The following is a 25,457-nucleotide window of genomic DNA, read 5'->3' as shown; positions in this document are numbered from 1 at the left end:
GAGTGACCAAGAGGAAAAAAGGAAAAGGCATATCTTAGATATGCTTTTTCCTTTTTCTCAGGCTCAATGATATTTTTGTGTCTTACATACTTTAAAGGATCCAATTTTTAAGCTTCTGTCTAAATATGTATATCACTAATTTTGTTAAATGCTTGTTGTTGCTAACTGCACATGTGAAATTGGGAGCCACTATTTGAATATGGGAATTAAAGCGCATATCTAAATATTTAAATGTGATATTATAGTACAAGCTGATTGGAGTGAATCATTTTCTGGTAGATTTGATTTATTAGTGTCACGTGTACTAGTATACAGTGAAAAGTATTGTTTCTTACACACTATACAGAAAAAGCATACCATACATAGAGAAGGAAAAGAAGGGGGAAGAATGTAGTGTTACAGTCATAGCTAAAGTGTAGATAAAAATTAATTTAATATAGAATCATAGAATCCCGACGGTGCAGAAGGAGGCCATTTGGCCCATCGAGTCTATACCGACAACAATCCCACCCAAGCCTTATCCCCTAACCCTACATATTACCCTGCTAATCCCCCTGACACTAAGGGACAATTTAGCATGGCCAATCATCAACCTCACCTGCACATGTTTGGAGTGTGGGAGGAAACTGGAGCACCCGGAGGAAACCCACGCAGGTATGGGGAAATTTGCAAATTCCACACAAACGGTGACCCAAGACTCTAGTTGAACCCGGTCCCTAGCATTGTGAGGCAGCAGTGCTAACCATTGTGCCACCATGCCAACCCAGGGTATAAGGTAGGTCAATTCAAAAGTCTGATGGCAGCAGGAAAGAAGCTGTTCTTGAGTTTGTTGTTACGTGAACTCAGACTTCTGTATCTTTTTCCCAAAAGTAGAAGGTGGAAGAGGGAATGTCCAGGATGTGTGGGTCCTTGATTATGCTGGCTGCTTTTCTAAGACAGCAGTAAATATAGACAGAGTCAATGGATAGGGGGCTTGTTTGCATAATGGACTGGACGTTGTTCATGAACCTTCCTAGTTTCTTGCTTTCTTAAATAGAGAAGGAGGAATTATAAAGGGTCGTGAACAAAGCCCAAGTGATGTTAAGTATCTGACAAGGCCAATAATATGTCATAATTATTTTGCTGTTTGATCAGGCTTTTGAATATATACTTTGGGCAGCCATCTGCATGGAAACATCTTTTCCACTTTCCACAGTTCGCTATCTAAGATGGAGAACTACTCTTTATACTGCTGTGTGTCAGTGTTACTATGACTGTGAATCTGACATGCTTGGAGAGGTATGGTGTTTTATTACTGTTGTTCCAAAATCTTTCTGTTGCTTTATTGCTGTGGAGCTCGCATAGTTTTTTAAAGTATCTATAAGACATGCTTCAAAACTACAATATAGTACCTTGAAAAATATTAACCATCTGTACTCCACAATAACATCGACAAGGCTGTATGTTGGTTGGAATATGACCTCAACAGTTCCCTTCCACAATTCTTGATGATGATCTTGAAAATATACAGGCCCAGATCTTTGCTGTATGGTCGGTGCACAAAGATGGAGGAGTTCCCAGCTCTATGAAATTGACCCTTAAAAATGGTTCTGATTTTTCTTCTGGAGGGAGGGGGCTGGCCAGGTTAGAGGTCGGGGCTGGCCAGGTTAGAGGTCAGGGCTGCCATCTTCGGAATGAATGTGGAGGCTGCCCGGTGTGAAGGTGGGCTGGGCAAAGGCTAGTCATGTGCTGGCCTTCAACCACTTGGCTAAATTTAATTAAAAAATGTCCTCACCTTCTATCTTCACTGCACATTCCCTACGCCCCATCAGTGCCAATATGTGGCACTCTCATGCCCATCATCAACCTCCCATGGTCCTTCTTACCTCAATGCCAATGCTACTCTACCCACTCCCTGTGGCCCAACATGCCCCTCTGCCAACCTATGCTACTCTATTCACTCTCATGGCCTCTCATATCCCCAATACCTCCAAACTCTCATGCCCCTTATAGCCCCTGTGCCAACTCATGTTAACCCATACCACCCCCTACTCATGACCCTTTGTTATTACCCCCTCCATGCCACTCACAACATATCCTTCAACAGTTTTTCCATAGCTTTGATAGTTATTTGACAGCTTGACAGTTCATTCACAGCTTGGCAGTTCTTTGACAGCTTTCACAGTTTCAAAGAGTTTATGCACAGTCACATTTACTTTTAACAATCTCAAAGGGTGCATCTTACCTCTCCCAAGGGTGTCTCTAGACTATATCCAAAGGGTACCTTCTCTCTTCAAAGAGACACCCTGACTATACAAATGTATCCACCAAGTTCAGAGCAGCTCTCACATGGTCTATTCTGCACACACCTGATTTCACACCATGACCTACTGAAATTCCACATCAGAGGAGGCATCTCATGATCTAAATGCCCAGCTGCCATTGTAAACTGCACATCAGAACCCCAGACTGACTCCAGTCTTGTCTCCCCAAAAATAGAAATGTCGGGGGTGATTGTCCCATAAAAATAAAGTGCCCAAATGGGCAGGAATACTGAAGTTTTTCCTGCCCGCTTTTTGGGCAAGCAGAGTGGAAAGAATCTCTGGGACTCTGTTCATTGCAGGATGCTCCAGGGTGATTCACGCTGAGGAGGTGGGGAGCCTGAACTTGCTGGAGAGGCCAGAATCGGCATGCTGAAAGGGCCATTACACATGCACCAATCTACACTTGTCCCCACATTGGCAGCCTCCTGATTGTCAGCCTCCCGATGTCTTCCCTGACCCCTACCCCGAAAGCTGGCCTCCATGACCCCACACCCCTGATTGTCAGCCTCTGTGACACCCCCCTCCCCCGCATCCCCATGTCTAGCCCCAATTGCTCCCTCCATCCCAACCCCCTGATCCCTAATGCAGCGTGCTCAGCAGGTCCCCCTGACCACCACCACCAATTGGCCATGGCCCTATAGGCCCTGGCCCCCTCAGGCCCTTCCTCCTGGCATTGCCCTTGGGACACACCCCCGCCCCAGACATCCTGGGGGTCTCAGTGGCCTCTGTCCTCACCAGTGGGTTGATCACGCCCTTCCCAGTTGATGGGGACCAGCTTTAATCTCCACTGGTGGGAATCTCTCCTGGTGGTGTGGGGGGAGACATTAATAAGCCCAGAGAATATCATCAAAGAATCATAGAATTCTACAGTGCGTAAGGAGGCCGTTCGGCCCATCAAATCTGCACCGACAACAACCCCATCTAGGCCCTGTTCCCAAAGCCCCATGCATTTACCCTGGCTAGCCCCCCGACACTAAGGGGCAACTTATCATGGCCAATCCATCTAGACCACACATCTTTGGACTGTAGGAGGAAATTGGAGCACCCGGAGGAAACCCACGCTGACACAGGGAGAATGTGCAAACTCCACACAGACAGTGACCCAAGCTGGGATCCTGGCGCTGTAAATCAGCAGTGCTAACCACTGTGCCGCAGTGCTAACCACTGTGCCACCGTGCTGTCTCGGGCTTACTAATGATATTGAAATGTTGTTGGTCGCAAATCACGCTACAGGCCCCTCACTGATATCTCCTGGTCCGCTGTGCTGCTCACGGGCCGTGAGAATTGTCTCCGTCATGTTTGGGTCAGTGCTTAGGATTTACAGCCTCATCCACCATTTTTGCCATGATGATGAGCGTATCCAACATGACAAAAATCTGGGCTGGGCTTTAATTTTTATCCTTTTAATTAATTTTCTGCCTGCACTTTATGGAGCTCTTTCAAAAGTTGCTTGCCTAAATTCTTGCATTCTAACTTGTGTCCCTGACCTTAATCATGTTAAATGGACTTGCATGAAGGTCACTGGACCCCACAATGTTTATTTGCTTCTGGGCTGGTTTAGTGGACCACTAAGCTCATAAAACAGGGTTATGTTCTCTCTTTACATATTTTATTAAGAAATCATTGCTGCTTATCTACTGAAAGTGGTTTGTATGTAAACCATTCCTTTCTAATTATCCTGTTGTCCATGCACTTTAATAATCTACTTTACGACTTTACCTTTGTGAGACATTTCACTGAATGGCAATGGAATTAATTTTGAATTTTTCTTGGAAAAAGGGCTGTGCTGTGATCCTCATGTTCCTTCTATAATTTGATCGCTCTGCACTTCACTTTCTCTCATTTAGTGAATTCAACCTAATTTGTTTCCGGTCTTTATAACTATAATCTCTCATTCCTGGTACAGTTTACCAAGACTTTGACATTACTTTTGCATGACTGAGTTACTCGTTCATTAATGGGGTGCCTGAACTTTGCACTGTTACAGTATTTATATAAAAAATCATGCATTTATTTTAATCTGATGTACACTAATCAATGAGTTCCAGTGTACAAAGGAGGCCAATTTTGAAATTAATAAATAAAACAAATAGCATGTCACTGGCAATTTTGTGAACAATTCAGTAATGTAAATCTTAATATTTGTAGCATTTCATGACAAGTTAAGATTGTGCATTTTCTCATCTTCATCCAGCTTGTTAATGTTGTCTCTTATTTTAAATAGATATTTGCTCGCCGTGCTTTAGGTAAAATCAGTGAACTAAGCCAGCTGGATACTGTTGGTTCCTCTTCTGAAATTGCAAAAGCCTTTCGAGAGGCTACTGTCAAGGTACCAGGAGCAGTAACATTGAATAATACCAATATCACAAAATGTACTATTCACTTACACTTGACCAGTATATTGAACTGAAAATGTTTTTGCTTCCTTTAGATGTCAGTAATGATCTTTAAGAGAGCAGTAATTGAAAGCAGAAGAAAAGTAAAAGGAATTTTGCGGCCTAAACAAAGAACTAACTACAAAGAATCTCAGAATGTGAGTTTTTAATTAGTTCTAGTTTTTTTGATTTATTATTGTCACATGTATTAGCATACAGTGAAAAATATTTTTTCTTGTGCGCTGTACAAAGCATACTGCTCACAAAAAAGGAAACGAGATAGTGCAGAATGTAGTGTTACAGTTACAGCTAGGGTGTAGAGCCAGATCAACTTAACGCAAGGTAGGTCGATCCAAAAGTCTGATGGCAGCAGGGAAGAAGCTGTTCTTGAGTTGGTTGGTATGTGACCTCAGACTTTTGTATCTTTTTCCCAATGGAAGAAGGTGGAAGGGAGAATATCTGGGGTGCGCAGAGTCCTTAATTATGCTGGCTTTTTTGTTGAGGCAGTGGAAGTGTAGACAGAGTCACTGGATGGGAGGCTGGTTTGTGTGATGGATTGGGCTACATTCACCACCTTTTATAGTTTCTTGTGGTCTTGGGCAGAGCAGGAGCCGTACCAAGCTGTGATACAATGAGAAAGAATGCTTTCTATGATGCATCTGTAAAAGTTGGTGTGAGTTGTAGCTGATGTGCCAAATTTCCTTAATCTTCTGAGAAAGTAGAGGTGTCGTTGGACTTTCTTAACCATAATGTCAGCACGGCAGGACCAGGACAGGTTGTTGGTGATCTGGACATCTAAAAACATGAAGCTCTCAACCCTTTCTACTTCATCCCCATTGATGTAGAGAGAGGCATGTTCTCTTTTACGCTTCCTGAAGTCGGTAAAAATCTCCTTCGTTTTGTTGACATTGAGGGAGAGATTATTGTTGCTGTACCAGTTCACCAGATTCTCTATCTCTTTCCTGTACTCTGTCTTGTCACTGTTTGAGATCTGACCCATTACGGTGATGTCATCAGCAAACTTGAAAATCGAGTTGGAGGGGAATTTGGCCACACGGTCATGGGTGTATAAGGAGTATAGTAGGGGGCTGAGGACACAGCCTTGTGGAGCACTGGTGTTGAAGATGATTGTGGAGGAGGTGTTGTTGCCTGTCCTTACTGTAGTCTGTGAGTTAGGAAGTTCAGAATCCGGAACAGAGGGAGCTGCCAAGGCCCAGGCTACAGAGTTTGGAGATGAGTTTCGTGGAAATAATGGTGTTGATGGCTGAGCTGTGGTCAATAAATAGGAGTCTGACATAAGTGTCTTTGTTATCTTGGTGTTCCTGGGTTGAGTGCAGGGCCAAGGAGACGGACCTGTTGTAGTGGTAGACAGATTGTAGTGGATCCAGGTAGTCCAGCAGGCTGGAATTGATTCGTGCCATAACTAGCCATTCGAAGCACTCCATAATGATGAATGTCAGAGCCACTGGCTGATAGTCATTAAGGCATGCTGCTTTGTTTTTATTAGATACCTGGATGATGGGCGTGTTCTTGAAGCAGATAGGGACCTCAGATTGTTGTAAAGAGAAGTTGAAGATGTCTGCAAACACTCCCACCAGCTGATCCATGCGGGATCTGAGTACTCGTCTCGGTACCCCATTTGGGCCAATTGCTCCCTGTGGGTTGACCTTCGAGAAAGCTGCCCTGAATTCTGCAATGGTGACCCCAGATGTAGGTTCTTCCGGGGTGTAAGACATGCTCTTGCTGACCTCCTGCTCAAAACGGGCGTAGAATGCATTGAGCTCATCAGGGAGAGGTGTGCTTGAGCTGGCTATTTTACATGCCTTCATCTTGTAGCCAGTTATGTCTTGCAGACCTTGCCACAGTTGGCAGGGGTCTGTGTGGCTAGCCTGGGACTCTAGCTTGGTCCAGTACTGTTTTTTGGCATCTTTGATGGATCTCCTTGGATCGTTTCTGGCTTTCTTGTATAGATCAGGGTTGCCTGACTTGAACACCTCAGACTTGGACTTCAGCATAGAACATAGAACATAGAACACTACAGCACAAACAGGCCCTTCGGCCCACGAGTTGCGCCGATCACATCAACACCCAGCAAGTACTGGGTATCCCTGTTCATCCATGGTTTCTGGTTGGGAAACATGCAGATTTGCTTCTTTGGCACGCAGTCTTCTCCACACTTACCAATGAAGTCAGTTACCGTAGTGGTGTACTCGTTCAGGTTAGTCACAGAGTTTTTAAATACTGACCAGTCCATTGACTCCAAGCAGTCCCACAGGAGATTATCCGATTCCTCAGACCAACATTGCACAAATATCTTTGATGGGTTCTCCCGCTTCAGTTTTTGCTTGTAAGCCGGGAGCAGGAGCACAGCTTTGTGGTCTGATTTGTAAAAGTGTGGGCAGGCGATAGAGCAGTAGGCATGTTTGATATTTGTGTAGCAGTGGTCTAGGATGTTTGGGCCTCTGGTGGAACTGGAGATATGTCGGTGTAACTTGGTAGTATGCTCTTGAACTTGACCTGATTGGAGTCCCTGGCCATGATGAACAAGTCTCAAGATGTTTCATCTCAAAGCTATTCGTAGCAATGTATATTTCGTCTAGCGCAATCTTCATGTCTGCATAGGATGGGATGTAAACTTCCATCAGCATAATGGAGGTGAACTCCCACAGAAGGTAGTAGGGGCAGTATTTACTTACTGAATACAAGTTCTGGTTTGTTTCTAAAGTGCTTCTGCTTAAATTTCTTACTGTTATGAGGTATTCATTTTGAAGGCAAGGCATAACTGTATTTGTGTCGATTCAAACACAGCCATGATAAACAATTTAACAGTCATTGTTAAATTGACGCAGGAGGAGAATAGAAATTAATATTTATCAGGTTTTAGATTTACTCCCAAAGTCAAACAAATGTACAACTTCTAGCTTTACAATCCACTGTTGTCATTATTGGCTGTTCCTCGGTGCAAAGATGACATCTACTCAAGGCCATGAATTTATATCAAGAATCTTCATTTGTCTGAACCAGCCAATTCTCAACTTACAGATCTTTGGATGCAGCAGATGGTGGAATTAAAAGTCAATTGATGAAACAATTGTCAATTGTCATAAAGACCCATCTGGTTCACTAATATCTTTGGAGAAGGAAATCTGTCCCCCTTGCCTAGTCGAGTCTACATGTACCTCGATGTAGGTTGACTTTTAAAACATGCCCTCTGAAATGGCCCATTAAGCCACCCATTCCAGAGGAAATTAAGAACAGATCATAAATGTTGGCCTGACTAGTGTTGCCCAAATCCAATGAATGAATAACACCACCACCTTGAGGTTCCCTTTCAAGTCATTCATCAGCCTGACTTGGGAATATACCATCATCCCTTCACTGTCACTAGAACACTAGAATTCCATCTCAAACAGCACAGTGATGGCATCTATACCTCAGGGATTATTCAAGAAGCCCACTGCCACCTTCTGAAGGGCAACTAGGAATGGACAATAAATGCTGGTTTAACCAGTGATTCCCACCTTCCATAACTTAATTTTTTTAAAAAATTAATAATCTTATTTTTCCTTTTCTGTCATCACTTTGCCTCATCATTAAGGTGTTTGGACTTGAGGCTCATGGACAAATTTCTCTATTTTGTTACTTATGTCAGTGCTGCTGCACTTCAAGGTAGAAACCAATCTCTCAGCTTTGACCTTATTAAACCCCTTCAAAATTTTATAGTTTCAATGAGATTGCCTCTCATTCTCCAGCGAATATAAGTTCTGTATACTCAGCACAATCCTCTCATCCCAGGGACAAATTTAATGAACCTTTATTGTGCCAGCTCCAAGGCAAGTTAAGTCTTTCTTAAATGTGGAGGCCAAAACTACATGCAGTGTTCCAGATGTGGTCTCACCAAAATCTTGTACAATTGGAGCAAGTCTTCTTTGTTCCGATACTCTGTTGCTCTTGCTATAAAGGCCAATGTGCCATTTGTCTACCTAGTTGCTTGCTGTAACTTAAAGTTAACTTTCTGAATTCCTTCTGTGAGCACACCCAAGTTTCTTTGAACATCAATATTTACAAGTTTTACAGATTAAAAAAATGTTTTTCTGTTCTTGCAACCAAAGCAAATAACCTCAGGCTAGCCCACGTTGTTCTCCATCTGTTATTTTATTCGCCACTTATTTAACCTATCTATATCTCTTTATACCCTCTCTGTACTCTCCTCGCAACATTTCCATTTATCTTTGCACATTGAGCAAACTTAGATAAATTACTCACGATCTCTTTGCCTAAGTAATTAATATAGCTCAACAAGTTCTGAATAAACTGAATGAATAATGTGCTGAAGAAATGCCACAAAGTTTGGTTGGAGTGCAAATTGAAATATCACGTTTGTGAAACAAAAGAGCTTAGATCTATAGGGGGCTGTGCTGTACCTGAACCTTTATCCACTGGTGCCTGAAATATGAGAATGTTCGCTCTGAACCTTGACAACTTAGGAAAAAATTAACTTAAGCCACTTAAGCAAAGCCAATTCGTTTTGGCCCTTTTATTATTGTTTTCTTCCTGACTTACATTTTCCTTTACTTTCTTACAGTTCCCCTGGCCACATAATCCCACAGATCATTTGTTGGTAGAAATGTTTCAGGGCAGTGCAGCTCAGTTTCTTGCTGTTATGGAGACGTTGTCAAGTGGCAGTAGACGTGTGCTACAGACTAAGCCTCCTCCTTCTGCTGAACATGAAATACATGATGTGATAACTGAACTTTTCCTGGCAGGTCAGCTGCTCCTCTCAGGTGGGACACTGAGTTTTGATATCAACATTGCATGACGTTGTGTTTTCTTCATAGTTATATTGTTATATTGTTATATTGTTTTTTGTTTTTCTGCAATTGTGATTGTTATTGTCATGACTCATAAATGAGCATAAGACAGAGGAAAGCCTATACTCATATTTTTTGGAATTGTAAGTCGCTGATATAACCGACCTGGCCTCTGCCATCTGGCAGCGTATTATGGTCCCGCCAAATTAAATGCCAATTTAAATGGCCCATTACATTCGTTGGGGAAAGACATGCTAACAGCTAGCTATCTCTGCTGTTCCCAGTTGAACACATCCCACAGACAAGCACCCTTTTTCAAACTCAGCACAAAAATCAAGTACACTCATGTGAGGCTGGATGGTCAGTTTTGTTACACCTATGGACAGAAACCCAGGATGGCCACACACAGAACAGAAACTCCGACTCCAAAGAAAGGGAAAAAGCTTGCTTCTCTCCACTGACCACTGAAAATGAAACTAAAAACTGGACATTTCTGTGAAGCATAGCTGTCCTAGCCACATGACATGCCTTTCAATCACCCAGAGACAAGCTTGACTCTGCAATCCTAAGAGATCATTAAAACCACAGAACACTGCATTAGTCCAGATTAAAATCAACATGAAACTAATTATACAGCATCAATAAAGGACAGTGGACACAGACAATACGGTGCCGACAAATAGCCAAGCATTGTGGTAATATCCTGTGGAGAAACATGATTAACATATAATTTCTTAAAGGAAAATACCTTCAGACCAGAGAGATCAGGTTCTGTGATTTTCCTCACCCCCTCACTGGTGACATGGCAAGGTTCTGCCCACAAAATGTATTTGAATAAATTTTAACTTAATTATCAGGACCCCACCTAATTTTCCCCCTCATCATATTTTCAAACTTCGCCAAAGTGACCTCGCAAGGCGAGGTTTACAATGGGTTCGCCCAGACAACAAACTGCCACATCAAAGCAATTCAGCTGACAACTTTAGGTACATTTAACTGAAAGCTTGGTAAGTGTTTGTGGGAGAAAGGAACAGAAGGATATATCAATCAGGTTAGATGAAATAAGGAGGTAGAAGGCTCGATTGGACCATGAACAGCAGTATGAAGCTGCTGGACAGAAATAGTGAGGCACCGAGAAAAGAATGGTTTGATCGAGCAGATGCAGCACGGATTCGTTAAGGGGAAGTCGAGAAATCCTTCCAGGAGGTGCAAAGGTGAGTATAGCTCCAAGGGGAGGTGAACATGCCTGGGCACTGCCCCGACACAGGCTGACTCTGCCAGGTTGGCACAGTTCCATGCAGTGCTTGTATTTTTATTTTTTTTAAATCAGGGTGCTCTTTAAAAAGGGAGCTCCGACAATGAGCTGCTCTTGCCAGCATAATGTATTGGGACCTGCCTCTTGTAACCTTCTCGAAGCATATAAAAATACAGTGGGAAATTCGGCAAACTGCTGAGGATCAAACCTCCGCTTTTCCCACTGGAGCTAACACTTCCAAACAAAAAACAGAAGATTCCACCCCTGGATTTTGCAGCATAGAGAAAAGCCATTCTGTCCAGCAGCTTCATACTGCTGTTCATGGTCCAATCGAGCCTTCTACCTCCTTATTTCATCTAACCTGATTAATATATCCTTCTGTTCCTTTCTCCCACAAACACTTACCAAGCTTTCAGTTAAATGTACCTAAAGTTGTCAGCTGAATTGCTTTGATGTGGCAGTCTGTTGTAGCATTTAGGCAAATGTTAGAATGCTAGAATCCATCATCAAAGAAGAAATAGTGAGGCACCGAGAAAAGAATGGTTTGATCGAGCAGATGCAGCACGGATTCGTTAAGGGGAGGTCGTGTTTGACGAATTTATTGGATTTCTATGAGGATGTGACTAGTGCGGTAGACGGAGGGGAACCGATGGATGTAGTGTTTTTAGATTTCCAAAAGGCGTTTGATAAGGTGCCTCATAAAAGGTTGCTACAGAAGGTTAGGGTGCACAGAGTTGGTGGTAAGGTGTTAGCGTGGATAGAGGACTGGCTGTCTAATAGGAAGCAGAGAGTTGGTATCAATGGGTGCTATTCTGATTGGCAGTTGGTGACTAGTGGAGTGCTGCAGGGATCAGTGCTGGGGCCTCAACTGTTTACCATTTATATAGATGATCTGGAAGAGGGGGCTGAGTGTAAGGTGACGAAATTTGCTGATGACACGAATTTGAGTGGAAAAGCAAATTGCGTAGAGGGTGTGGAATGTCTACAGAGAGATCTGGATTGGCTGAGCGAGTGGGCGAGGACCTGGCAGATGGAGGATAATGTTAGCAAGTGCGAGGTTATCCACTTTGGCAGGAATAATAGTAGGGGGGATTACTATTTAAAAGGCGAAAAGCTGCAGCATGCTACGGTGCAGAGGGACCTGGGGGTCCTTGTGCATGAGTCGCGAAAACCCAGTCTGCAGGTGCAGCAGGTGATCAAGAAGGCGAATGGGATGTTGGCCTTTATAGCGAGGGGGATAGAATATACAAGCAGGGAGGTCTTGCTGCAACTGTATTGGGCACTGGTGAGGCCGCAGCTGGAGTACTGTGTGCAGTTTTGGTCGCCGCACTTGCGCAAGGATATATTGGCCTTGGAGGGAGTACAGAGAAGGTTCACTAGGTTGTCACCGGAGATGAGGGGGTTAGCCTATGAAAAGAGACTGAATAGACTGGGTCTGTACTCATTGGAGTTTAGAAGGCTGAGGGGGGATCTTATAGAGACGTACAAGATAATGAAGGGGATGGATAGGGTAGAGGTAGAGAGATTCTTCCCGCTTAGAAAGGATAGCAGGACTAGAGGGCACAGCCTCAAGATAAGGGGGGGGGGCCAGTTTAGATCAGCGTTGAGGAGGAACTTCTTCATTCGAGGGGTGGTGAATCTCTGGAATTCTCTGCCTGTTGAAGTGGTGGAGGCTACCTCGCTGAATATATTTAAGTCACGGGTAGATAGGTTTCTGATAGACAGGGGAATTAAGGGTTATGGGGAGAAAGCGGGAAAGTGGAACTGATCCACTTCAGATCAGCCATGATCTTATTGAATGGCGGGGCAGGCTTGAAGGACTAGATGGCCTACTCCTGCTCCTATTTCTTATGTCCTTATGTTTGTTCTACTTTTTCACTGCTCCCTAAATAAACAATTTTCTCCTGCATTCCTTTTGGGTTTATTGATGACTATCTTACATTTATGGATGCTTGTTTTGAATTCCCCACAATTGGAAGCAACTTCTCCCTATCTATCCATTCAAACTCTTTCATAATCCTGAATATCTTTGTCTGGTCAACTCTCAGCCTTTTCAAGAGGAAATAGCCCAGGTTGTTCAACCTTTCCTGATACTTGTACCCCACCAGTCCTGATATCACCTTTGCAAGACTTTTTTTGCACTTCCTCCAATACTTCTATCTCCTTTTTCTAACAAGGAGGCCAGAACTATGTACAGTACTTAGTGTTATCTAATCAATATTTTACCTAAGTTTAACATAACTCTCTTATTTTAAAATTATTTTCCACCAGAAACGAAGTAGGAATATTTTGAAATGTTTTAGGAAACACTTCTGGCAGAGTTAGCAAATGATCACGTGTCAGCTACATACAACCACTGTGCAGATGGTAAACATACTGGAGCTTGCGTTGTTTTCTTAGGTGGTGGTGGTAATACTCAGCTTAATTTAGCTGCCTGCGCAGACCCGATTGGTGGAATAAACAAATCAAGTTCCCTGATAGAGCTTGCAGCTGCCGGTAAGAATTCTTATCCTAAGTTTGTCCTTCGTGCAGCAGAGAATTTGAAACTAGAAAAATGAGAAGAGAACTCATAATATTCACACAGGATTTTAAGTGTGCGGTTTCTGATTAAACAGCTAGATTGCATGCAAACATTTGCTAATTTTCAAATACCGGCAATATGTTGCCAATAGAATACACATTTTATTTTTGTTTGATTGTCCATACTCCAGAGCACAGTTTTGACTGTAGGGAGGATGGATATTAACCCTAGCTGACTGGAGAAAATTGGGCACATAGTCAATTAAAATTGTTTTGGTAACTTACCTTCTCTGGAGTCATGGATGACAAGGGTCCACTCCCAGGCCAACCAAGAGCGCCCTTTGTAACACATGTAAATACGGTCCCAGTGGTAGCCTTTGAATTGGCTAAAGTTTTCACAAGGAGGCAGGAACAGAAAGTGATAATGAGTTTCCCACCAGACCAACCCGTGTAGAGGTGTTATGGGCTAACGAGGTCCGAAAAGGTAAGTTTAATTTTTTTGTTTTAACTTTATTTGTTGTCCTCAGAAGTCACTTGTTCCATTCTTCCTGCTTGAAATCAGTATCTATTGGAATCTTACCAGCAATGACCACTTCCCAAAATGAATAAAAAATATTGTAGATCCCTGTGCAGTATTTCTCACTCATTCTTTCAACTGATGTCTGCAGGTGATGATGGTGTATCTGTGGAAGCTGCTGTAAGGTTTATGAAGACTGTATTCAGGCATGAACACTTTGAAATATTTGATACCATCGTTGTACCACTTCTCACTTTCTTAAGGGTAAGTCTTGTGCTGATGAACATAGTGAGCTGTGAACTCAATCACCTGTACTTCTTTCAAAACTGCACTTCTTTGACTTTTCCAGAAACACGAGAATCCGGCCTGGAAGACTTATGAGTTGGATTTGGATTTACTGATTACGATGGAGCCATTTGTTTCAGCTCGCAAACCAAAGCATGGGCTTTCTGTCGGAGGAAGCTGTGCAGTTGGTAGGTAATCTTAAGAGTTCAGCAATCCAAAAGACCTTCACATCTTTGGGCAACAGAGACATCAAATGAATGTGATGGACACCAAGGCGATTAGAATCATGCAAAAGGAGAAAACAAACAGAGGAAACAGATGCAGTTGAGGATAGAAATGTAAGGAAGTAGATACAGAATCCTGGCACAGAATAGAGTGGAGTAACACACTGTGGTTCAAAAGCTTATTGCAGGCTCTAGTAGAACAGCACTGTCCAATTGGATATCAATGTTAACTAAACTTGTGTTGGTTAGGTTATCATATTTTCCCACATGATATAAAATATATGTAATATCAGTAAGAGAAATGTGCAATATTTTGAAATAGATGTGAAGTTTTAAATGATGTGGAGATGCCAGCGTTGAACTGGGGTAAACACAGTAAAAAGTCTGACAACACCAGGTTTAAGTCCAACCAATTTATTTGATAGTAAACTCACTAGCTTTCGAGGTTAAACTCAGTCACCTGATGAAGAGTTTAACCTCGAAAGCTTGTGAGTTTACTATCAAATAAATCGGTTGGACTTAAACCTGGTGTTGTCAGACTTCTTACAAGTTTTAAGTGGTCAGCAATCAATTTAGTTGCACTCAGTGCCAAGTCAGCTTCAAAACTGTCTTGCAGCCCAGCAAAGCTACACAGAAATGTAGAAAAGAGAAGGAGTAGATCATCCAGCCATTCTAACCCGCATAATATTCAGTGTGATAATGGCTGATCCTGTATCTCTATTCCATAGTCATGGGCTCTCTCTGTACCCCTTGATGTCTTTGATGTCTAAAATCTGTTTATTTTATCTGTAAAAATATATTCAGTGACTTGGCCTCCTCAGCTTCCTGTGCTGGAAAATTTTGCAGGTCCACCACCCTCTGACGTTTCTACTCATCTCAGTCATCAATGGTCTAGCCCATATCCTGAGACTCTGGCCCCTTGTTTTAAACCCCCAGCCAGATGAAACAACATCTCTGCATCCAGTCTGTCCAGCCCTGTCAAAATTGTGTACGTTTCAATTAGACTTCCTCGCATTGGTAGGTAGGAAGAATGGTAGGAAGGACTATTACTTACGTGGCGAAAAACTGCAGCAGGCGACGGTGCAGAGGGACCTCGGGGTCCTTGTGCATGAGTCGCAAAAACCCAGCCTGCAAGTGCAGCAGGTGGTCAGGAAGGCGAATGGGATGCTGGCCTTCATAGCGAGGGGGATTGAATATAAAAGTAGGGAGGTCTTGCTGCAGCTGTATAGGGCATTGGTGAGGCCGCAGCTGGAGTACTGTGTGCAGTTTTGGGCGCCGCACCTGCGCAAGGATATTTTGGCCCTGGAGGGAGTGCAGAGGAGGTTTACTAGGCTGATACCGGAGTTGAGGGGGTTGAGCTATGAGGAGAGGCTGAATAAACTAGGCTTGTACTCGTTAGAGTTTAGAAGAATGAGGGGAGATCTCATTGAGACGTATAAGATGATGAATGGGATGGATAGGATAGAGGTGGAAAGACTCTTCCCGCTCAAAAAAGACAGTAGGACTAGGGGGCACAGCCTCAAGATAAAGGGGGGGCGGTTCAGAACGGAGTTGAGGAGGAACTTCTTCACTCAAAGGGTGGTGAATCTCTGGAATTCTCTGCCCGTTGAAGTGGTGGAGGCTGCCTCGCTAAATATTTTTAAGAAGTGGGTTGATGGGTTTTTGATAAGAGAGGGGATTAAGGGTTATGGGGAGAGGGCGGGAAAGTGGAACTGAGCCACGACAGATCAGCCATGATCTTATTGAATGGCGGGGCAGGCTCGAAGGGCCAGATGGCCTACTCCTGCTCCTATTTCTTATGTTCTTATGTTCTTATTTCCATGATTACAGGCCTAGTTGACCCAAACTCTCCTCTGCCATTCCAGGAATCAGTTTAATGAACCTTTGTTGTACTCCTCAATGGCCAGTATATCCTTTCTTACATGGCCTACATGTGATTCCAAACCCACAGCAATATGGTTAATTCTTAAATGCTCACTGAAATGACTGAGCAAGCCACTCAGTTCAAGGGCAAGTAGGGATGGACAGTAAATGCTGGCCTAGCCAGCGACACCCACATCCCCTGAATGAATAAAAAAGTCACCATCTGCCTCTTCAAAAAGGACCCATTTATTCCTACACTCTGTTTCCTCCCTGTTGACCGATTCACAATCCATGCCAATATATTTGCCCAATCCCATGTGTTCTAATTTTGCACACTAACCTCTTCTGTGGGGCTTTATCAAAATACGAATACACCATATCCCCGAGTTCTCGCTTACCCAGTGGAGTGCCGCAGGGATCGGTGCTGGGGCCTCAACTGTTTACCATTTACATATATGTTCTGGAAGAGGAAGCTGAGTATAGGGTAACAAAATTTGCTGATGACACAAAGATGAGTGGAAAAGCAAATTGCGTGGAAGGTGCGGAAAGTCTGCAGAGAGATCTGGATAGGCTGAGTGAGTGGGCGAGGACCTGGCAAATGTGAGGTTTTCCACTTTGGTAGAAGTAATAGTTGGAGGGAATATTATTTAAAGGGCGAAAAGTTGCAGCATGCTACAGTGCAGAGGGACCTGGGGGTCCTTGTGCACGAATCGCAAAAACCCAGTCTGCAGGTGCAGCAGGTGATCAAGAAGGTGAATGGGTTGCTGGCCTTCATAGCGAGGGGGATAGAATATAAAAGCAGGGAGGTCTTGCTGCAACTGTACAGGGCACTGGTGAGGCTGCAGCTGGAGTACTGTGTGCAGTTTTGGTCCCCTTATTTGCAAAAGGATATATTGACCTTGGAGGGAGTACAGAGGGACCTGGGGTTCACCAGGCTGATACCAGAGATGAGGGGGTTGGACTATGAAGAGAGACTAAATAGACTGGGTCTGTACTTGTTAGAATTTAGAAGGCTGAGGGGGATCTTATAGAGACTTACAAGATAACAAAGGGGCTAGATAGGGTGGAGGTAAAGAGATTTTTCCCGCTTAGAAAGGATAGCAGAACTAGAGGGCACAGCCTCAAAATAAGGGGGGGTAGGTGCGCAGTTTAGATCAGAGTTGAGGAGGAGCTTCTTCACTCAAAGGGTGGTGAATCTCTGGAATTCTCTGCCTGTTGAAGTGGTGGAGGCTACCTCGTTGAATATATTTAAGTCATGGGTAGATAGGTTTCTGATAGACAAGGGAATTAAGGGTTATGGGGAGAAAGCGGGAAAGTGGAACTGATCCACTTCGGATCAGCCATGATCTTATTGAATGGTGGGGCAGGCTCGAGGGGCTAGATGGCCTACTCCTGCTCCTATTTCTTATGTTCTTATGTTCTTCTTACCTATTCTGCTCATTACACCCTCAAAAACTTCCACTAACCAAATGTTGAGTGGAATTCTCCCAAAGATTTTCTAATTGCTGTCCCCAGCTGGGAGAGTCAGTGTAATTCAGTTCGCAATTCAATCACAATTAGAATATTTTTGGAGTGGGGATCTAAAGATGCTGGCAAGTCGGCTCCTCCAAGATTGGGGTAAACGCCCCGATCTCCAGTCAACCTACATACACTCATCCCAGTACTTGCCGGCTAAGACCCATCCCACCAAATCCTTGGCAGCCCCCAAGGCTATCTCCCCTGCTCCTCCTCCCACCTCAATCACTGGTACCAGCAGCCCCTCCCTTAAAGTGAGCAACACCTTGATGTGGGGTTGCCAAAGATTTTGCACACCCCCCCCCCCCACCCCACTCTCAGCAGCCTCCCTCAGTTTCCCCCCACCTAATTTGGCATTGCCAACCTGGCATTTCCCTGACCACCCCGGTCGCTGGTGTGGCCATCTTGCCTGCTCTCCATCTTGCTGGGTTCCCACTGTCCCGACAGTTCTGGGAGAAGGGAGAATATGATTGAAATTAACTAAACATATTTAAATATGCTAACCTGGTTCCCGTCCTCACTGGGCAGGAACCTGATTAGGTTGGGGCAGGGGTGGGGAGAGATGAGAATCCAAAAGCGGGTTCTCACTGGCGCTAAATGAGCTATAAGCCTCTCCCCTTGACTCTCTGACCCCTGCATAATCTGAGCCGGAGAATCCTGCCTGTTGTAGATAGAAAATGGAAGCACTTAGTGAACAATTTTTGTTTAATGTTCCTGCCTTGTATCAAGGGTGGGTCTCTGCAGAGACTCATTCCATGGATGTGCCGGCGTTGGACTGGGGTAAGCACAGTAAAAAGTCTGACAACACCAGGTTTTAGTCCAACCGATTTGGTTGGACTAAAACCTGGTGTTGTCAGACTTTTTACCGAGACTCATTCCAACAGCTTAAACAAATCTAGCAAAGCCTTTTTGCTGCTTAACAGATTTTCAACTCTGTAGTGATTGGTACGTGTTATGTAAGTTAGCAGTATGCGGAAATTGTAACATCTGAAGCATAGGATATTTCAATGCTTGTTAGATTTATTCCTGCCTTGTAACAAGGGTGGGCCTCTCACGGGGTGTTGTGATGAGTCACCAGATCAATTCAAGAAACAGTTTAGTGAGCCAGTCAGTTTTCTTCAGGCAGGGGACAGGAGATCGCACAGGTACAGAACCCAAACAGGAGGGATCCAAAGAGAGGGCAGGGACAGATAAAGGTTTCCAATTAAGTTAAAAAGAGAGAAGCAGAGAATGAGGCTCCCATTTGGTAAAGGGCTGAGAGGTCGCAGACTTCAAGTGATGAGGACTCCGGAGAAGCCTTGGTAATTGAAGTGGATGAGAAGATAGTACATTGGACTGAGGTAAACACAGTAAGAAGTCTCACAACACCAGATTAAAATCCAACAGGTTTATTTGGTAGCAAAAGCCACTAGCTTTCGGAGCTCTGCTCCTTCGTCAAGTGAGGGGGAGTGCTGTTCACAAACAGAGCATATAAATGCCTAAACTCAATTTACAAAATAATGGTTGGAATGCGAGTCTTTCCAGGTTGTTGTCGTTGTTTGTCCATCGTCATCGATGAGGACTTTGACACTGTTAATCTTTTTGAGGCTGGTTTCAGTGTGTCCGAAGATGACTGATCAGGCCAATTCGGGCACGGAATGTCCTGGCACATATTGGACAGACTTGTGTAGACACTGTAGTTGTTGCGCTGGTGGCTCTGGACTTGTGCAGCTTGCGCTTAAGTTGTGCATCAGCATTGCACCTTGCTTCATAAGCCTTATAGTCCTTGTGGATGAGGCAGCACCAGGTTGGGCGGTTTTGTGCCAGCGTTTCCCAGGTGGTCGTATCTATGTCAAGCGACTTCAGGGAGGCCTTGAGTGTGTCTTTGTAATGTTTCTTCTGCCCTCCATGCGAGCGTCTTCCAGCAGAGAGTTCCCCAAAACGGAGCTGCTTGGATATGCGCTCGTCTGACATATGGATGACATGACCTGCCCACCGGGTCTGAGCTCTCATCAGCAGTGTGTGGACTGATGGTAAACTTGCTTCAGTGTCTGATACTTTGTCTTGCCAATGGATGCGTAATATTCTGCGAAGACAAGTCATGTGGAAATGATTGAGCTGTCTTGCATGCCTTGGGTACACAATCCATGTTTCACAGGCATACAGGAGGGTAGTGAGTACCGTGGTACTGTAGACCTTCAGTTTTGTTGCTGGGCTGATTCCTCGATGTTCCCGTACAGTGGAGTGCAGTCTACCGAAAGCAGAACTTGCCTTTGCTATTTTGCAGTTAACTTCTGCATCAATAGTCACTGCTTGGGAAAGGGTGCTGCCAAGACAAGTGAACTGGTCCACTGCCTGTAGTTTCTGCCCTTTGATTGTGATTATGGGTTCTGTGTACAGTGCATGAGGAGCAGGCTGGTGCATGACTTTGGTCTTTTTAATGTTGATGGTGAGGCCGAAGTTGTCACAAGCAGTGGAAAATTTGACCGTACTGACTTGCATCTCTGGCTCTGAGTCAGCATGTGGGGTGCGGTCATCAGCAAAGAGGAAGTCTCTCAGAACAGTCTCTTTCACTTTGATAATAGCTTGAAGCCTCCTCAGGTTGAAGAGCTTCCCATCCACTCTGTACTTGAGGCTGATTCCAGCAACACTGTCCTGGAAGGCATCATTCAGCATGGCAGTAAATGTCATGCTGAACAGTGCGGGTGCGAGCACACAGCCCTGTTTGATGCCATTGATGACTAGGAATGCCTCAGAGGATTCTCCACCATCCAGTACTCTGGTCATCATGGAACTGGCGTACCATCTGAATGAATTTGTTGGGGGGAGCCGAACTTTGACATGATCCTCCATAGGCCATGTCGGCTTACAGTGTTGAAGGTTTCTGCGAGGTCAAGAAAGGTTGTGTCGAGCTCGCGATTCTGCCCCTGACACTTCTCCTGAAGTTGGCGTGCGACAAAGATCATGTCAATAGTCCTGCGACTATAATAATGGTTGGAATGTGAGTCTGCACAGGTAATCAAGTCTTAAAGATACAGACAAGGTGAGTGGAAAGAGGGTTAGGCACAAGCTAAAGAGATGTCTATTGTCTCCAGCTAGGACAGTTAATGAGATTTTGAAAGCCCAGGCAAGTCGTGGGGGTTACAGATAGTGTGACATGAACCCAAGATCTTGGTTGAGGCCAACCTCATGTGTGCAGAACTTGGCTATCAGTTTCTGCTCAGCGACTCTGCATTGTCATAGGTCGTGAAAGCCGTCCTGGCGAACGCATACCCGAAAATCAGAGGCTGAATGCCCGTGACCACTGAAGTGTTCCCCAATAGGAAGAGAACACTCTCTTGCCTGGTGATTGTGATGTGGTATTCATTCATCCATTGTTGTAGTGCCTGCATGGTCTCCCCAATATACCATGCATCAGGACTTCTTTTCCTGCAGCGTATTAGGCAGACAACGTTGGCCGAGTTACAAGTGTATGTACCGTGTACCTGGTGGATGGTGTTCTCATGTGAGATGATAGCATCCGTATCAATTGATCCAGCGTGTCATTTACAGTGTGGTGTCGTGGTCACTGTTCTCCTGAAGGTTGGATAGTTTGCTATGGACAATGGTCTGTTTGAGGTTGTGCGGTTGTTTGAAGGCAAGAAGTGTGGGTGTGGGGATGGCCTTGGCAAGATGTTCATTTTCATCAATGACACATTGAAGGCTCTGGAGAAGATGTCGTAGCTTCTCTGCTCCAGGAAAGTACTGGACGATCGACGGGTATTCTGTCCACTGTGTCCTGTGTTTGTCTTCTGATGAGGTAGATGCGGTTTTTTGCTGTCAGAACTGTAGATTGATGAGTCAAGTGCCATATCCTGCTCTTACGAGGGCATTTTTCAGTGTCTGGAGGTGTCTGTTGTGATCCTCCTCATCTGAGTAGATCCTGTGTATACGGAGGGCTTGCCCGTAGGGGATGGCTTCTTTAACGTGTTTAGAGTGGAAGCTGGAGAAGTGGAGCATCGTGAGGTTATCCATGGGCTTGCAGTACGGTGAAGTGCTGAGTGAGTGTTCTCCAAGGCGGTTGTCACGACACATGACAATGCTGAGCAGAAACTGATATCCAAGGACGGGGTCAACTGGGATCTTGGGTTCATGTCACACTACCTGTAACCCCCACGACTTGCCTGGGCTTGCAAAATCTCACTAACTGTCCTGGCTGGAGACAATACACATCTCTTTAACCTATGCTTAACCCTCTCTCCGCTCATACTGTCTGTACCTTTAAGAGTTGATTACCTGTAAAGACTTGCATTCCAACCATTATTTTGTAAATTGGATTTGTGTCTTTATATGCCTTGTTTGTGAATAGAACTCCCACCCACCTAACGAAGGAGCAGCACTCTAAAAGCTCGTGGCTTTTGCTACGAAATAAATCTTTTGGACTTTAACTTGGTGTTGTGAGACTTCTTACTGAATTGAAGCTGACTCAGGAGAAGCCTAAGCTTGGTGACTCCATTCTGTGGACTGCTGGGGAATAAGTACTCCTTTGGTGCTGTAGTGTTCTGCTTGGTGCAGCCCAAAATCTGCTTGTGAGTTGATGCTTGAGTGCAGACTCAGGAATCCAGGAGAATGGAATCTCGGAAGATGAGATTAAGTCCCTGTAAGGTGGACAATTGTTGATGTCACCCGAGTTGATGCGACTTCTGGCTTGTATTCCCAGGTTAGATCCTTTAAAGGTAAAGAAGAGAATCCCTTGTGAGGGAAACAGCTTTCTGGTGAGATTGGTGTTCCTGACATCTGTGTGGGTTGTTGGGTAATCCGTGAAAGCTATCTTGGTTGCATCTGCATTTAATGTGTCATGTAGTGTGTTTAACCTGTTAATTCACAGGTATGTTATATTAATCCTGAATATTAGAATATAGGATCATTATTGTAAATTGTTTTATTTTTCTGATCTTTTAGAATAAAGTTTCATTTTGGTTGTTCAAAATCCTTGAAATCTTTTAGCTTTATTCACTGAGCAAATGTCTTGAATCTCAAACTTTGTCGACTTTAGACGAAATATTATAGATCCCTAGCTGGATCTCACTGACAACTGAAGGTCTGATCTAGGATCATAACAGTATCATCTCTTAGGAGGGAACAAAGAAAAGTACAGAACAGGAGCAGGCCTTTCGGCCCTCCAAGCTGCGCCAAACATGATGCCTGCCGAAACTAAAACCGTATACACTTAGAGTCCGTATCCTTCCATCCCACCCTATTCATTATTTGTCTAGATGCCCTTAAAAGCCGCTATCATACCTGTTGCCACCACCTCCCTGGGCCGTGCATTCCAGACACTCATTACCCTCTGTTAAAAAAACTTGCCTTGCACGTCTCCACTAAGCTTTTCCCCGTGCACCTTAAACCAATGTCCCAAAGTACTTGACTTTTCTACCCAAGGAAAGAGCATCCACTCTGTCCATGCCACTTTTAATCTTGTAAACCTCCATCAAGTCACGTTTCAACCTCCATCGTTCCAGTGAGAACAAACTGAGTTTATCCAACCTCTCCTCATAGCTAATACCCTCTAGACCAGGCAACATCCTGGTAAACCTCTTCTGTACCCTCTCCAAAGCATCCACTTCCTTCTGGTAGTGTGGCGACCAGAATTGTACACAATATTCTAAATGAGGCCTAACTAAGGCTCTGTACAGCTGCAACATGACCTATGGATTTTTATACTTAGTGACCCAAGCGATGAAGGCAAGCATGCCTTATGTCTTCTTGACTATCTTATCCATCTATGTTGTCACTTTTAGTGATCGGTGGGCACGTACACCCAGATCTCTCTGCCTATCAATATTTCTAAGGGTTCTACCAATTACTGTATAATTCCTTCATACATACTTTCCAAAATGCATTATCTCACACTTGTGTGGATTAAATCCCATCTGCCATTTCTCCACCCAAATCTCCAACCGGTCTATATCTTGCTGTATCCTTTGACGATCCTCTTTGTTATTTGCAACTCCACCAATTTTTGTTTTGTCTGCGAACTTACTAATCAGACCAGCTACATTTTCCTCCAAATCATTTATATAAACTAAAAACAACAAAGGCCCCAGAACTGATCCCTATGGAACACCGCTAGTCACAGCCTTACATTCAGAAAAGCACCCCTCTACTGCTATCCTCTGTCTTCTATGGCCAAGGTGTGGAGATGCCGGTGTTGGATTGGGATAAACACAGTAAGAAGTCTCACAACACCAGGTTAAAATCCAACAGGCTTATTTGGTAGCAAACAGCACTAACTTCTGGAGCGCTGCTCCTTCATCCTCCCACTTCATTCTCCCACTTCGTCCTCCTTCGTTCTCCCACTCATCTGACGAAGGTGCAGCGCTCCGAAAACTAGTAGAGCTACCAAATAAACCTGTAGGACTTTAACCTGGTGTTGTGAGACTTCTTACTGTGTTCTATGGCCAAGCCAGTTCTGTATCCATCTTGCCAGCTCTCCTCTGATCCCATGTAACTTTACCTTTCGTACTAGTCTACCATGAGATATCCTGTCAAAGGCTTTACTAAAGTCTAAGTATACAACATCCACTGCCTTTCCCTCATGTGTCATCTTCGTCACTTCCTTGAAAAACTCGATCAAGTTAATGAGGCACGACCTCCCCTTCACAAAACCATGCTATCTATCATTAATAAGTCCATTTGTTTCCAAATGTGAGGAAATTCTATTCCAAAGAATCTTTTCCAATAATTTCTCTAACACTGACGTTAGGCTCACTAGCCTATAATTTCCTGGATTATCCCTGCTATCCTCCTTAGTCAATGGAACAACATTGGCTATCCACCAGTCCTCTGGAACTTCACCTGTAGCCAATGAGGATACGAAGATTTCTGAAGGCCCAGCAATTTCCGCCTTGGCTTCCTCAGTACTCTGAGGTAGATCCCATCAGGCCCTGGAGACATAGCTACTTTAATGCTTTTTAAGACGCCCAATGCCGCCTCCTTTTTGATATTGACATGACCAGATTAGACCAAAGTTGAACTGCAGTCAATAATGTGCATTAATCTGTTTCTTACAGGAGGAACAATTCAACCTGGTGGAACTGTCATTTTATGTGATGATCTTGTGCTACTCGCGGAAGCACTGTTTGCTTATACCTGTATCCCTCTCGAGGTACGTTTGTAAAGATTTTGAGAAAGACTACCTACAGATTTGGATATTGGTGCATTGGACAGCATCGATGATTTAATTTATTAATCTCTCTGAAACCTTAAAGGACCATTTTAAACTTCCAGCAGGGAAAGAGAAATATTAAGTCCATTCTAAGAACAGAAAAATGCTGCAAATACTCAGCAGAAAAGGCAGAGTTAGCAGGTGGAACACAATGGTCATGATGGTAGGCCCGTCCACCAGCTGGAGAACTGTTGGCAACTCCATCATTGCTACTTTGGAAGCCCCAAAGGGATTTGATCCCTGTTGGGCAGTCTGCTGGCTGTTATTGGGACTCTCAGGTCCTGCAGAGGGAAATTCCCCACAGGACGAGATGATCTGCAGCCCTGCAACTTGCAACAGATTCACAGCAGACGCCATCTCCCTGGCCCTTTGCTCAACCCTGGAACACCTAAATAACAAATACAAACTCCTATTCATAGAGAACAGCTCAGCCTTTAACACCATTATTCCTACGAGACTCGCCTCTAAACTTCATGGCCTGGAGCTCAGCTCCTCCCTCTGTAACTGGACTTTCTAACCCACAGACTGTTGTCAGTAAAAATAGGCAACCACACCTCCTCACGATCATCTGTAAAGCTGTGTTCTCAGCCCCCTATTACACCC

The 25,457-nt window shown here is 44.2% G+C and overlaps 1 long non-coding RNA gene across 1 annotated transcript; it reads left to right on the top strand.

Annotated features, from left to right (window-relative positions):
- Positions 1-4,543: 4,543 nt before the first annotated feature.
- On the top strand, positions 4,544-9,454 carry LOC145355539 (uncharacterized). Its single transcript, XR_013889004.1, has 3 exons — positions 4,544-4,632; positions 4,735-4,836; positions 9,264-9,454. It is a non-coding gene; the product is annotated as an uncharacterized LOC145355539 (long non-coding RNA).
- The last annotated feature ends 16,003 nt before the right edge of the window (positions 9,455-25,457 follow it).

The sequence above is a fragment of the Carcharhinus amblyrhynchos genome, chromosome 19 (genome assembly GCF_965287045.1).
Source record: "Carcharhinus amblyrhynchos chromosome 19, sCarAmb.v2.hapA, whole genome shotgun sequence".
Taxonomy (NCBI): domain Eukaryota; kingdom Metazoa; phylum Chordata; class Chondrichthyes; order Carcharhiniformes; family Carcharhinidae; genus Carcharhinus; species Carcharhinus amblyrhynchos.
This window is presented reverse-complemented; position numbering and strand designations above follow the sequence as displayed.